A 15428-nucleotide genomic window follows, 5' to 3' on the forward strand; every position below is an offset into this window, starting at 1 on the left:
GGGTTTGTCAGCCTTTCCACATAATCAAATTAGCCCTCTTATGAGACAGGGGAAGTTATGAAAATTCATCGAAACCGCCAGGAAAATAATAAAAGCCTGAAAACTAATGGAGAACAGATGTAGGTATGGATGAACAGTCGGCCGGATTCTGCTTTAGCTCATGGTGGGGTGTCGTTCTATTCAGAGGGGTTGTCAGTAATTAAAACTTCACGAGCTTTAGAGGTTTTTTTATAATTTAAAATAAAAGGGTTAGAGCATCGCTAGCATTTTCAGTTATGTTTAGTGCGTCGGTTCAAATGTGAACTTAATCTTTCGGAATATTTAATCCTCATGTTCTTTATAATGACACTCGAAGCAATAGTGGCTTTATTTTATTTCATCATAACTGATCAATTCATCTTCAGGTATTACTAAAATTTTAGATAATAGAGAGAAATATTTAAAGAAAGATATTACAGCTAACTACAAAAAAAAAGTTTAAATCTTAAATTAACACAACACTTAAAATAAAAATAGCATAAAACAACTAACACTTCTATACACACACCATTGTGTGTTGAACTGAGGACACTCCAACTCAAAATTGGAAACTTTAATTGTTCAATTAGGGCTAGTTCCCATTTCCTTGGCTCGTGTACACTCTGAATATCGTTGTGCTCCCGAATAGTTACTGGTAACGTTGTAACTCTTTACCTCAATTTGAACCCAGATTCCGGTTTGCTATTGTTACAATTTTCATCTCCCCCATTGTTACGGTTGCCATGGTGAAATAAAAACAGTGGCGATATCTGCGTAGACAATGGATGTTACGGTTACCATGGTGAATTAAAAACACTGGCGATATCTGCGTAGACAAGGGGTGTTACGGTTGTCATGGCAAAACAAAAACACTAGCGATATGTTTAGACGAGCGGGCTTGGTTTAGTTTTTTGTGTTTTTTGAACAGGTTACGATTGTTTAATATGAAGTGGTGATAGTTTAAAGGCTCTATGTCTTGATTATTGGTATCGAAATATCACCTTATAAGAGATGTTATCGTTAATGTATTGATTTGCTAAATTATGGTGTCTTACTTCAATAAACGGTATTTAACAATAGAAGTGTGGATATAGTGCAGCGCGTGGCAACGTTTCTTCAGCCCGTTCTGGATAGGAGAGTGGTGGCAGGGGTCATCTTCATATTTCTGGGGAAGTGAGACGGTGACCAGAAAGGAAATATCGGACAACCTTGTGTTCTGCCAGTAGTACGCCCAATGACTACGTGGGGTTCGAACTAAACTTTATTTTATTTTTTTTTTATTTATCTTCCTCTTATGTATAATAATATAAATTTAGTTAATAAGGTTAAACATTTAAGTTAAGGGTAAGTCAACCTATAAATTTTAATTGTTTTATTAATTGATAAGAATTCCTTTTTTTCTTCTTTTTCATTTTGCGTACTTATATTTCTTCTTACTCTTAAAATTTTGTACATATAGTTCTGCTGTTCTTTCTTATGCATATACACTGCTTTCAACTTGTTAATTTACCTATTTTTTTTTTGTTGTTGATCACTGACTATTACGACAATTCAACAGGTGGGTAGGTAACACCCCTAGGTTTTCTGTTATCTACAGAGATAAGGTATTAGCCAGTGGACATAATTCGATAATTATTTATATAGGGGTATAATTTAGTTATATTGTGGCCACATTGTTTCGGGTTTTTCGTTATTTCCAAGGGAAAAAATAAGGTGGCGCCTAAGGAGCAATTTATTCTTTATTGTTTTTTTCCCTTTTGCGATTATATTTTTTTCTCTTTAACTCACCCCCTTCTCCACTGAGCGTGGGCAAGTATAAACGATAAATATATAACTAAGGGTAAGTCAAAATTTGCGGTTATACTATCATATTCTGGACAAATAAATATTTCTTTTACGTTTCTCCTTCGAGAGTCCAGTGTTGAGGTGCAATACTACTTCCAGAGTTTTCATTTCCGCCCTAATGCTGACATAGTCGACTTTTCGGCCGCAGTCTGAACAGATGCGATTGGGAACCTTGTAATATTGAAACCACGTCCTGAGCGCTGCCATCTTGCCTCTGCTTGATCTGATCTGAACTTGATACGCCATCACTAGATTGGTAAACAGATCTTATGACAGTGATCCAGTTGTAACCTCTCAAATGAATTAATCAATGGTGATTACACGTGGGTGTTTTCTCCTGAGTCGTTTTATGATTGTCTATCATACCTAGACAAATTATCAGAGGGCTGTCGTCTCATTTATAGACCTTTTATTCCTAACCAATAGTATCGTCGATTTAATGCTTGTAGAGTTTTACTCAATCCCCAGTCATTGGTGTCTCCTTGTTGGTATGTCAGAGGCACCTCCTTCTGTTACTTGGTGTCTCGTTACGTGTCTACCATTTGTTAACATCGGGCAAACGACCTGTCTACTCCGATTTGCTATGACTTCTACTTTTAAGGGTTCGATCTCCGATTTGTTAAACACCAATTGGTCATCCATAAAGATGTGGCATACTACCTTTTCTATCTCCCGAAGAAATTCTAAATTAAAAAACGCGGAAACGTTAAGTAAGCGTTTTTGATACGAAGGGTATTCGCAAAAATTCGTAAATGTTCACGTTCAAAAATGCATGATGTCTTTCGGATGCATTTCTATCTGGTAGTACCCTGCTTTAGCTCCACCCAACCTGTCCAGAATGTCCTCGAATCATAGTATCGGGTATTTCTTCGTCAATCGTGTTCTCATTCAATTTGTAGTAGTCGGTTACTACCCTATACTTTTATCTTCGCCCGTTACGCTCTTTTTTCAAATACCCACAATGGACCATTGGGGTATTGATTGTCGTAATGATCCCTTGATTATTCAGACTATTTAACTCACCCCGGATGTGGTATCGACTCTCCTTCAGGTGTGGGAGTCATTACTGTTTTAGCGGGATCTCGTGGATCGTCTTCCCAGTCGCTCCTAACGTGTCTCTATCTTCGAAAAAAATGTTTTGATTTTCACTAACAATCCTTTACCAAAAATCTTTCGCTTGATTCATCGCCTCTGATAGTCCCAACAATCGTATTTCTTCCCTCCTATCTGAATGTTTTACTTTCACTCGCTTGACTCTTGCGCCGCGACATCCGCAATATCTACTTCTACTTCGACGCTACCTGGATAAGAAATAGCTTTTCATATGCCATCACATCAATACCATTAACTTCAATATGCAATAACCTCGTTTTAATTAACTACTGATTTATAAAATAGAGAAACTTTCAACTTAGAACAGGGAGGAAGAGGATTTGGGAAGAGACGTGAATCATTGACCTTCTCGACTCACTAAAGTACACAGATTACTTACTAAAATTGTGTTGATGTGAGAAGTCTTGATTAATAAAAAAAAAATACACAGATCGTTCGTTCAGAATATAATGATCTCGAAGTCGCAAACCACTGAGAAGGAAATAAAACTTTTTTTATCCAAATCATTGGCCAATCAATGAGTTTAGTCGTGTAAGCTCTACCTCTTTTCAACACTCTTTACTCCTTGACGTACTGTTGAATGTGACTCCTCCAATTTCATGCAACCTGCAAAACCGTTTGGTTGTAATAATTTATATTATACGAATAATAATTGCTCTTTCTATTCGCAAAAGAACCTCGTTACTAAATCCTTAAAACTAGCCCATAAAAGCTTACCAACCTGATTAATCGAAATGGTATATTCTCACGAAGACTTGTTTGCCGCTCGGCCAAACACTAATTAAATACTTGGTCGTCATTATAGGCTAATGAAACTACGGGACCGGTACGTTTTAAATATCCTCCGGTTCATTATCAATGGAAATTCATTCATATAGGTGTGATTTATGATTGCGTTAATTGAAAAGCCTCTAATTGACAGCTGGCGTGATTGTGAAAAGTGTTCCGGAAGAGGATGAGCGAACTTCACGAGATTTTAGGGTCTTTAGGAAAGGAGGTACTGGGAAACATCCCAGACGCTATCATATAGCTACTATCATGCCATATAATAAGTTATAGAAATGTTAAATTTTACGCATAAAGGTTTTTAAACGAATAGTATTGCGTAAAATATTTTGCTAAAAAACTATTAGTTGAAGAAAGTAAGTTCTTGACGTAAAATATGAGGCTCTACTAAAGTTCCCAAGGACAAGATTAACATATTTCTAATGAATTGTAGGTTCAATCACTCATTGAAAGATTTGCCTGTGTTCGAGTCCCGCTGTGACAGATAATTATTTAAATTAAATAAATTACCTATAAAAGCTGTGTATAAAGCCTAAGGTCAAGAGATCCTGCTGGTGCAAACTCAATCTCTAAGTTTTTGCCTTTAATATGGGAGAAACCTGGTGGTTGAGAGTGATCTTGACCACAAATCAACTCTTTGCAATACCATTGGATTAGAAACAGTTATAAATATCTTAACAAGAAATAAAACTAAGACTCCACATAGTTCATAGTGTTACTAATTTTAAATAGCAATAGAGAGTAACTCTATGATATGTTTTAGCACTGTAATATTAGTTTGAAACTGTCGAAATCCGTATAGCAATTATTCCCTTTTTCTGTTCTTTTAAATATACATATATCTTATGAAAACTCATAGTTTTATTAAGTAATAAGTTTTATTCACTACTACTGATTCTCATTACTAATTATTTATTTAAAGTAGTAGATAAACATATTACAGTAACTGTTATTTATAGCAGATACTTTTATATGTCAAAAATTTATATTTTCTTGATTAAGGCCAAAATTATGCAATAATTTCATTTAACAGCTAAATTTTTATCTAAGATTTCTTAGTATTGGAGATCATCAGTCAGCTAAACAGCAGAAAATTATCTACCGAACCGGCCGAACAATATAAGAGATAACTTGGGCTGTAAATTCAACAAAAACTATTGAGTAGTTATTTAAATTGTCGAATAATTTCAATTTTTGACTCAATACAGGCAATTAAGATGTTATAAAAACAATTTTCTCTGATTCAGCGATTTGGTTTCTAAGCGAATAATGTGGAAAATATAGTAGTGGAATAGTTGGTAATGTGTTACCCTATTTTTTTAATAAGTGAATATAGCACTCATATTGAATTTTAAATATAAATTTAAGTATATTGAAATTTATTCTTCATTTTTTAGGTACAAAACAATGCTAGTTTTTTCTTTTAGTAAATGAAATAAAGAGACATTTTCCCTCTTTGCGATTCGCTAATAGATCAATTCGAAAGACAACATAAGAAGGACATGATCCCAGGTTATGACTCCTATAAATAAATCAGATTGTAGTTACAGCACTATGTACATTGAAATAGAGCAATAGATAGCCATGATATTAGAAGTGAGAGGTCATATTCTTTATCTCTCATAAGAATCAGATATTATTTATACGTCGGTTTTAAAAAAAATATAATGAAGAAAACGGTAAATTTAAATATTTAGAAGGATGTTCCCAATTTATTAATATAATTTGTTGTTTTTTTCCCGTTTTATTAAGCTAATTTTAAATTTTAAACGGATACAGCAATAGTCGTAATAAGCTTTCTTTTATTTAGTAGAAAGTTAATTAATAATAATGTTTCTATTGATAAGAGATATCAAATGGATTATATAGTTGCGAAAACATGGATAAGATACGAACGGAAACAGACATTACGTGAGCTACTGTCGTTGAACCGGCATCTGTTTGATTTTGTTATAGATATTTTTTACACTACGTATAAATATCTGTGTGTATACATATTTAATATTTGAAGACTATTATAATAATCTATAATTACTATTATAATAATAAGACTAAAAATAATCTAAAATTTAAAATAAAAAGAATAATGTGTGAAGATGCAAAAGAGAATTCTTTTTTGCATCTTAAAGAGAATTAAAGCAAATTCGATAATTATTCAAGCATTCTCAAAAAGATGCATAAGTGCTCAAGATTTCAGATTTTTTTTTTTGTTTTATTCGGAACAATTATTACTGAATCAGTAGTTTTTAAATATGACAGAAATATATATTTTTTTTAATTCAATAAATTGAATGTATCACATTTCCCCAGAGAAAAAGAAAAAGTGAATAAACCAGGAAAAAAACTCATAATTATTAAAATATTTTATTATTATAGTTATTAAAGATTTAAATGAAAATAAATAACACAAAAAAAATAATTTCTGTAATTTTTCAGGATTTAGTTTTTATATCAATCGCCAAGAAATATTTTAATTTATTTTTTTGTTCCGTAAGTCAAATACTCCTCCGAAGATTTAGTGATCCTATCGGCTATTTCTATTTATCCCTATACTTTATTGATTTTTAAGGTTAGAATAGTATTTTTAAAAAATAAAAAGACACCACAATATTTGATCATATATTTTTTTCTCTAAACCACAACATTTTCATCTATAGAACCACACTGATTTATGAATATTCATACGTAATCGAAGATCATTTTCATGTATGTCCGATGATGTTTTTATAGCCGAAACGTTTTCTTTTTAAAGAAAAATACAAGTTTGATGAAATACTATGCAGCCTATTCAATCTCAATCCTAACTTTAAATATATAATTTATTTATTATTTATTTATAGCTATTTACAACTGTACATTATAATACATTTAGTAAATTTGGTCTCAGTTAAATTGGAGTGTTACAGGCGTGTAAAGAAATTACCCATTGGTATCTAAAAATATATAATTAAATTTGATTTACTACGTTTTATGTGGTTTTGAATTTACCATCTTAATAATGTTAAAAACAAAAAAAAAATTAAAATTAAAATTATTCCCTTTTGCATCTGTATTCCTCACTATATTTATTAAATCTTTCGGGTTTCATTTATTTTGATCCACCATTTGTTTAAATAAAATTGTTTTAAACTAAAACCGAGCATATTCCAAGATGGCATTCCCTTCTTTTAATGGAATTATTTTATTTTATTCTCATTTATTTTTATAATTTCGGTGAGACATCTTAGGTACTTCAATTAATTGCCCCTTGAAGAGAGAAATAAAGTTTTCCAAGAAAGGTTGACTTCTACAATTACCAAATTAACAAGAAATGTCTTTAAAAGGTACAAACAATTTAATGACAATAGAATCACCAATCCAAAACCTACCTCTATATTTTATTTTATTTTTTTCATAAGAATGGTTAAATTATTTACCTATATAATAATATTGACAGTCATTATTTTTTTTTTATTGTGTAGAATTCCAATTTAATTTGTTACAGTATTATTCTCCAAAATATTTAATCTTTATTCATCATAATTATTAAATGTATTATTACTGGCATGATATAAAAGTTTAAAACTAACAAAAAAAAATTACTATTAAGGTTTATAAACAATGTAAAATCGCATCATTATTTATTAAATAACGATTCAGAATTTCTCATACAGCTAAATGAAAAATATTGTCAAATATATGTAAATGTAAATTTAATAGTGGTTTTTCAGTTAAACTATAGTTCGACAAGTGCATCATGAAAAATGAAATTTACAAAATATCGTCAACAACTTATTTGTTTCTAATAAATATGCAGTATAACAATAAATTTTTAAATAAAAAGACATTTATGTTCAATAAACGATTAAATACAAGAAAGAGAAGCTAAAAATCAAAAGCGCTTTCGGAAAATTAGTTTAATTATGAAATTAAAACTTAATGTTTCTATTGTAATAATTATTAATCATAAATTACATCTATGTACATGTAGTTTTTATATAATTATTTGAAGAAACTTTTCTTCTAAAAAAACATTTCTTTTTTTGTATTGTAGGACATGACAATGCAAAGTTGTGAAAAGTCATCTTGTTGACTGATCCTGAAGACATAAAAATATATATCATTAATAGTCATCATTATATGTATAGAATTATTAAATAATTAACTAATTTCTTATATGTTTACGATAGCTACGATTCAATGTTTTTAAATACATTAATTTTTTGCTATACAATGCAAAATTTATTATTTATTGGAAAAAACGACGAACATTTATCATCCCATTGAAACTGGAAGTTATTCAGACTGGAATAACTGGAAGTTATACTTTACTGTATATATTTCCATCCATTAGAATATTAAATTATTTTATTATTAAATATTTCCTATTGGTTCACTTAAAAGAAATATAGAACAGAGAGCGCTGAATGTTTCACATTCACACGATACATAATAACAAATTCAGAATATAAAGTCTACTACATACCCATATTTGTATATTCTGTAAACCAAATAAAACATATTTATGATAGAAATACGTTCATGTACAATAATATTCAAGCTGAGCGTGTGAGTACAGAATTGTTACAACCGATCTTCCCAATGTAAGTACAGACTCAGTAACCCTCCTGCCATAATTGTGGTTACAAAACTTTTATGGTATGAAACCATATTGAAGGCGAACGCTCATTATATACTGTTTTATAAATCAAACCAAGCGGAGGTCAATAATACTGCATTAAATTTAAGAAGCAATTATTCCCAAAACCTGTTTTAGACAAGAGCTTAATACCACTTAGAACACTTTTCTATTTAAGCCCAAGGACTTTTTTTTTTTTTATATTTATTTTTTATTTTTAAAGGGAGCGTAGTAATTTCCCCTGGCCGGAGTCCTGTGCTCATTTCACGTCAAGAACACAATGCTAATCAAGTTTTTGTAAATATATATATTTTTTTTTATGCTTCAAAACTTAAAAAAAAAATAAATTGATTCCCTTGTAATAATTTTTTTTTAACTTCAAATAGATTAAGACTCTCTTAAAATGTCGCTCTAGTTAACAATTTATTACGATTTTTTTCCCCCGACACTGTTGATCTTATAACAACGTTAAAGAAAGCCAACAATTTTAAACAATGTTTCAATTTAATTGCACACTTGTGTGGAGTTATATATTTCTTATCTACATTTTCCCCTTGTTTAACTCTATAATACTCTTTTAAAATGTTAATTTATTCTAAAGATTATATACTCTATAGATTGAAGAAAAACAGTTGCATTTAATGCTTATTCGATACCATTCCATTATTTACGTTATTTTTTTATGTTTCCTTTTATTTATCTACTTTTCATTTCGTTTCGTGTTATAGTAAAAATAGTTTAAATCGTAAGTAATGTGGTTACATCGTGATGTGGATACCTATATATGGTATATGCTCTAGCATGTCTACTTAATTTTGCAGGGTAGAAGTCTGTTCGGGATCCACGTATTCAACTCCATGCAACTATATTTAACAGCACAGTCCAGTTACTAGAGTAAGCCGACTAGATTATTGCACGATCGGAACAAAGGCTGGAATAATCATTCCTTGCTTTGGATGGTACTGCAAGAAAACTGGGTCTTGTAGTCGATGAAAACAAGACGAAGAACTTGAGAGCTGGAGGATGTGAACCAGAAACTGGAACATTTGATGCAGGTTCATTCAAGTTCGAGAGGGTGAGTTGTTTCATATACCTGAGAACTGAAGTGAACGGCCAAAATATCTCTCAGGAGATTAGCTAAAGGATCCAGAAGAATCCAGCCAGCCGATGCTGCTTTGGCCTGGAAAGACATTTTAGAAGAGGGTTGCTCTGTAATGGGGCCAAGGCAAATCTCAATAAATCACTTGTACCTCCCGTTGTCACATACGGATCTGAGTTTTGGGGCTTCACTAAAGCTGACCAAGACTCTTGTTCTTCGAGAGATCCATTCTGAGAAAAATATTTGAACCTGTTAGAGAGGGCAATGTATGGAGAAGAAAGAACGATGTTGTCAAGTTTATAATGTTGGATAGACTCCGATGGGGGCGAGTCATGTGAGGAGGATGCGTTGCGATGATATCCAAAGTAAGGTTCTATCCGAGCAATTACATGAAAAGAGAAGAGTTAGGAGGCCGAACATGAGATGGGCGGACACTGTATCAACGGATGTCCGGGTCCTTCTGGGGACCCGAAACTGAGGAGTTGCAGCAGAAGACAGGTGGAAGCTACTAGAGGAGGCTCAGGCACGGTAACGGGCTGTCGCGCCAATTATGATGATGTATGGTATATAAAGTAAGGGACAGTATTGCAATAGTGAAAAATGCGACGTTGGGTTTTCAACAGGAATACATGCTTTGAGGTTCCATATAACTGAGTTTTGAAAAAAAATGTATGTGTCTGTGTACCTAGTTAAAAAACGAAAAATCGCATGAAACATAAATCACAGATTTAAGGCTGGCATTTCCCTGGGATGATGCAGCAATTTTTTCGTTAAAATCGACTGACCAGAAATACCACTTTATAGATCAGATATTTCCCATTTTCTCAAAAACAACTCTAATGATTTTGATTAAACTCGATCAATGTACAATGCAATGGATCTTTGATATCAGGTAGATTAAAAATCTTTATAAAATATTCTTCTAAAGTACCTTAAATTTTGTGTTTATTTGAATTATTTAACTACTTTTCAATGTTAACAGTTATAAAAAATGTATGAAAGAATTTTATAAGGAGAATAGTGGAGGTAAGGGACTGCAATTTACATACTTGAAAATTGGAGACTGTAGAGCTCATCTGATCACTCCCAATCGGTTTTATTAGACAATATTGTTATATTGTTATATTCTTGAAAAGAACAAAGTTGGAATTCGTTATTCGCACCTCACGAAACCATGAAATAAGAATTTATTGATTGAAATTTACTCCTTACAGAATGGTAAATGTATGATGTACACAAGTATTATGTGTATAACGCACAACATACCCTGTTCTATGTCTTTGTATTGTAACATGAATATATTGGCCAGGATATACTTCTGGGCTAACGAACATATTTTCCTTGTTTTATACATAATTTAATTAACAATTTCTAAAAATCTGATAACGAATTTATCGGCATAGTTTGTTCCGGCAAGACAAGAATCCTATCGGAAAGATGTTACAAAACACTAACATCGGGATCCCAATGAGTTGTGACGTTCCGTATTGTTCGCGCTTCTGAAAGAGACCAAGGTGGCAACACAGCTTCCTATCCTACCATTACCTCAGCACGCTACCCCAGGCCGGTATTTAACCGTTAGTATCCAAGTATAACGGATATCAGGTGTTAGGAACTCCGAGTTACTTTAATATCCGTAATAATGATAATTCTAGAGCCCAGAATCACCCGGTCATCTTGTTACTGGAAACACCTCCAGAAGTAGAAGAGCCGAAAGATCCCGAAGGATCACCCATGACAATGGGACTGCATCCTGCACAGGTGCACCCCTAACGCAACCCTTCCTAACTCGGGTTAGTCTTTGTCTTTCCAGGCCATATGTGTGGAGCGCCGCTGCTGGACACAAGAGGATCTGTTTGAGCACCTGACTAGGCACCTGCCTCGCGTCGATAATTAAGATAATTGGTCCTCGGCTCAAATCGATATATTGAAAGCATCATCGATACTTCTCCGGCAAGCGAATAAAAATTCAGCTGACATGAATAACGTTACACACCATTATATACACAGACACACGCTTTTATTTTTTTGTTTCGTACATTAACAATTCTTTTGCTTCAACGTTATAGAAGCATTTGTGAATTGGTGCAACGGAATAAATCATAGTTAAGATTTTTTATATAAACAAGCATTGTCATTCTTTCTCACTCTTCCTATCACGACAGATATCTGTCATGTTTAAATGGGCCTTAAGGCACTGGATTCCTGCTATATGTGGATATAGCATTAAATAAAATAAGATAAGTTATATTTCATTTTTATTTTATACTCCAAACCGCATTTTTTATATTTTAATTAAACTTAAAAAAAAAAGATTGTTTCATATTTACTATTACATCTATATGGTACAGGAGGAAAACGATCAGATTCCATTTTTGTCATTATTTTTTTGTTATATTAGAGTTTAATGAGAACTAATAAAATAATGAGGTCCCTTCATATTATAAAAATAAAAACACCCAATACTGTGGAAGATGTACATTTCGTTATTTTATTGAACCAAGCAAAAAGTATAAAGTGTGATTAATCATTTTCCCCCTTTCATTTTAATTTTTTTTTTTAACAGACATTATTAACACGGTTAACATAAAAATAAAATATTTTTGAATATTAAAAAAAAGAACATTTATTAAAATTAGCATAGCTTGCCACAAACCTCAGTATCGCTATCTACTTTCTCGCCTCGCAAACAAATAGGCCCATTCGGATAAACTGTTTGAAAGATGGAGAAAATTTAAAAATCAAATTAAATTAATTAATGATCAAGAATGAAAATATTCATTTATGTTTATATGTCATTAACACAGCCGGAAGAAAATTAAAACAAATTAAAAATAAGACACAGGAAAATTAGAAAAAAAAAATTGTACCATGAAGCAAAATGTACACCTTTTGTTTAATTACAATAAATAAGAAGAAAATCAGGTTATTTAATATAAAGCATTACACAAGTACTAATAATATATTTTAGACAAACGATTTGTCTAGAACATATAATAATAATTCAATTTTGCTTAAAAATTGTTTCATTGAATAAAAATAATAAATAATCGTAACATTTTTTTTTTTCCGTATACAAAATATTGACTATTAGTTTATGAATACGAGAAAGTGAAAATGACCTACTAAATAATTCTTTATTGAAGATTAATGTAACTATCCATCATTTGATATTTTCATCAAACAATAATCATCGTATTTCACTCCGTTGTACAGTGTGAGGTGCGGTACTCACCGAATATTTTATAAAATATTGACACAGGTTAAAAATCAGATATTCAAAAATTAGCTTAATGAATATCTATCCAATGACTCAAAAGTAACTAAGACAAGAAAGATGCCTAGCTTCATAGAGGCGCCCTCTAGTAGTAGGCGACTGCAACACAGGCAGGAACTCCTGTGCCTCCAAGGGATTCTGACTTTGCCCTTTTAAAGGTATTTGAAGTATTGCTCTGGTGATCGGAGGTCGGTGTGACACTATCTCGTAAGATCACCATTATTTGGTGATTTACAATCCTAAACAGACAATGATATCTGTAACTCTTCTGTTTTACCTTTTGTGTCTGACCTTACAGATTGGGTCTCATGGGAACAAAAAAAATGTATATTTTGCAACATGGATTCTGTGTCATCATTACAATGCGAGGTTACTTGTGAAAATTCAGACAGTCAATATCGCTCATAACTAAAAAGAATAGAGGGGCGAAGGTGAAGTGGTAGTTATTTTCGAATGAAGAACTTTGTATTAGCAAATTTAATCTTAAAATATGTTAAACTATTACTGCAGTAATAAATACTTTTATAGCAGGCGACGTAACATTTTATCACCATCGAGTCTCTGAAAGAATATAGCATTGCCTTCGATATTTTCTATTGTCTATCATCGGATGTTTTATATCTTCCTAGTACCGGATTCTTTGATTACAAATAAGAAAGAAGTTTAGGACTAACTAGCTGAGAGTTTCTTAGGCATAACTGAAAGATACTAATCGCATAACATACTTCTTCTTTTCAGAGGTGTTTTTATTTTTATTTTAAGGATTTCAATTTTTATTGAAGAGTAGTACTACAATGTGCAAAAATTAAGGGCAATAAAAATGTAACTTAAAAAATATTACTTAGAAAATTAAAAAGCCAAAAAAAATAAAGTAAATAAAAAAATTGAGTTACAAAAAATAAATATAGATAGAATATTCACTTTCTGTCTTGGCAACTCAGAACCAAGCTTTGCCGCACTTTTGTACAAGGCAAAGTAAGGCATCCGTCAGATCCCAGGTCTTCAACGTTTTAATAAATATATTCAAAGTAATACTAAATATGTTTTAAAGTATACAACTCTTTTATTGTTTTATTATTGTCTGTACATTGTGTACAAAACAAATTTAATAGAACACTAAGGGAACAATAAATATATATTCGGTGTCAGGATATTCCTTAATTTAATTTTGCTTTTCTCAAGCTTGTTATTTGAAGATGTTTCTTAAAAAACAGTTTTCTTTAAAACGAATCTCCTAGAAGAATCAGTGGGGCTCTATTGCCAGACCAAATTGAGTCCAGAGTAATGAGGATACAAAATACAAAACTTATTATCAGAATAAATATTAGTTCTAAGAGCTAAACATGGAGGACATCAGCAGAAGTTATTTCCTCTTGAATGTTTCTTGGAGACATGAATTTTTTAACTTAGGCCTTCAAAACGTAAGGACTTAATTCATTGATGAATGGAAAATATATTTTTCTCATTGGTTTTACATGTTATAAAGTCAACATTTTTAAGATTATAAGAATCGAAATGTCACATGTCTTAATAATTATTAAAGAAAGGACTGTATTTTTTTTTTTTTTTTTAACCACTCCATAATTTATTTTCAAACAATAGATAGCTTTGTTGAAAATTTTAATTTCATGTAAACTACAACTAAAATTCTTAAGACTAAAAAAAAAAAATTAGATACTCTCTCAAGGAAATAATGTTATTTATTAGTCTTAATAGAGATAATATTACACTGTAAGGACCCGACTAAAGCCAGAAAAGAGCCGAAGGGAACTATTTTCTTTCTTTTTATCTCGTTTCCTAGGCGTATTCTTTCTTTTTCACTTCGTTTATTTCGGTCTTCTCCCTCTGGAGGGTTTTATAATAAAATAAAAATACTATATTTCATAGTTTTTGGCTGTAAATCTACTTTTATTCCTATCTGCATCTCATTATTTTATTTATTTCTGTAACGCAAAGAGAAAAATATCTACAACTCCCCTATTTCTTGTTCTTTTTAATTTGTTACCCTCCAGATCTTATTTTATGATTTAAAAATATCTTACTGAACGAATGAATAATAAACAAAAATCAAAAGATGAGCGTATTTAATTAAAATATTTAGAACTTCGTTTGTAATATTTGTAAATTTAAGAGATAAAAATTTTAGTACTAGAACAATAATTTCCAACAATTGCGAATTATGATATCATCTGTGACTAAGCATATTTATTTTATATCTATAGGCGAAATCAAATGTGATTTTGAAAATTACAAGCATGCGGAAATGACGTCATGTGAAAATTTCCATTATGACTGTTTTAAGGGAAATAATTATTTTTAGAAAAATTTAATATTAATACGGCTTGTCACATTTTATATTTGTTGAAAAAATTACTTTTTTTTTTTTAATCGACAAACATACGCCTAAAATAATATAATTTTAAATACCTTATAATATTAAAAAAAAATTAATTAAGTCAATATTTTATGTATCTACTAATTATCAATGTTTTTCCATACACAACAAAACCGTATTATTAAACTGAATGATATAATAAAAAAATAAATAAACATAAAGTGAAATTGAATTTTAAATAATATAAAATAAAAACAGCAATGGATTGATAAACCTGTACTTCAGATACCAACACGACCATGATCCTATTGGAATTATACTAGAAGTAGAAGGAAAC

At 31.2% G+C, this 15428-nt stretch overlaps 1 protein-coding gene across 2 annotated transcripts in view; it reads left to right on the plus strand.

The window, feature by feature from the left end:
- Positions 1-15428, plus strand: part of br (broad-complex core protein) — a 285943-nt gene that overhangs the window by 221762 nt on the left and 48753 nt on the right. The gene's annotated exons all lie outside the window — the stretch shown is intronic.

The sequence above is a fragment of the Halyomorpha halys genome, unplaced genomic scaffold, assembly GCF_000696795.3.
Source record: "Halyomorpha halys isolate HHAL.00 unplaced genomic scaffold, Hhal_1.1 Scaffold135.1, whole genome shotgun sequence".
NCBI classification, from domain to species: Eukaryota; Metazoa; Arthropoda; class Insecta; order Hemiptera; family Pentatomidae; genus Halyomorpha; species Halyomorpha halys.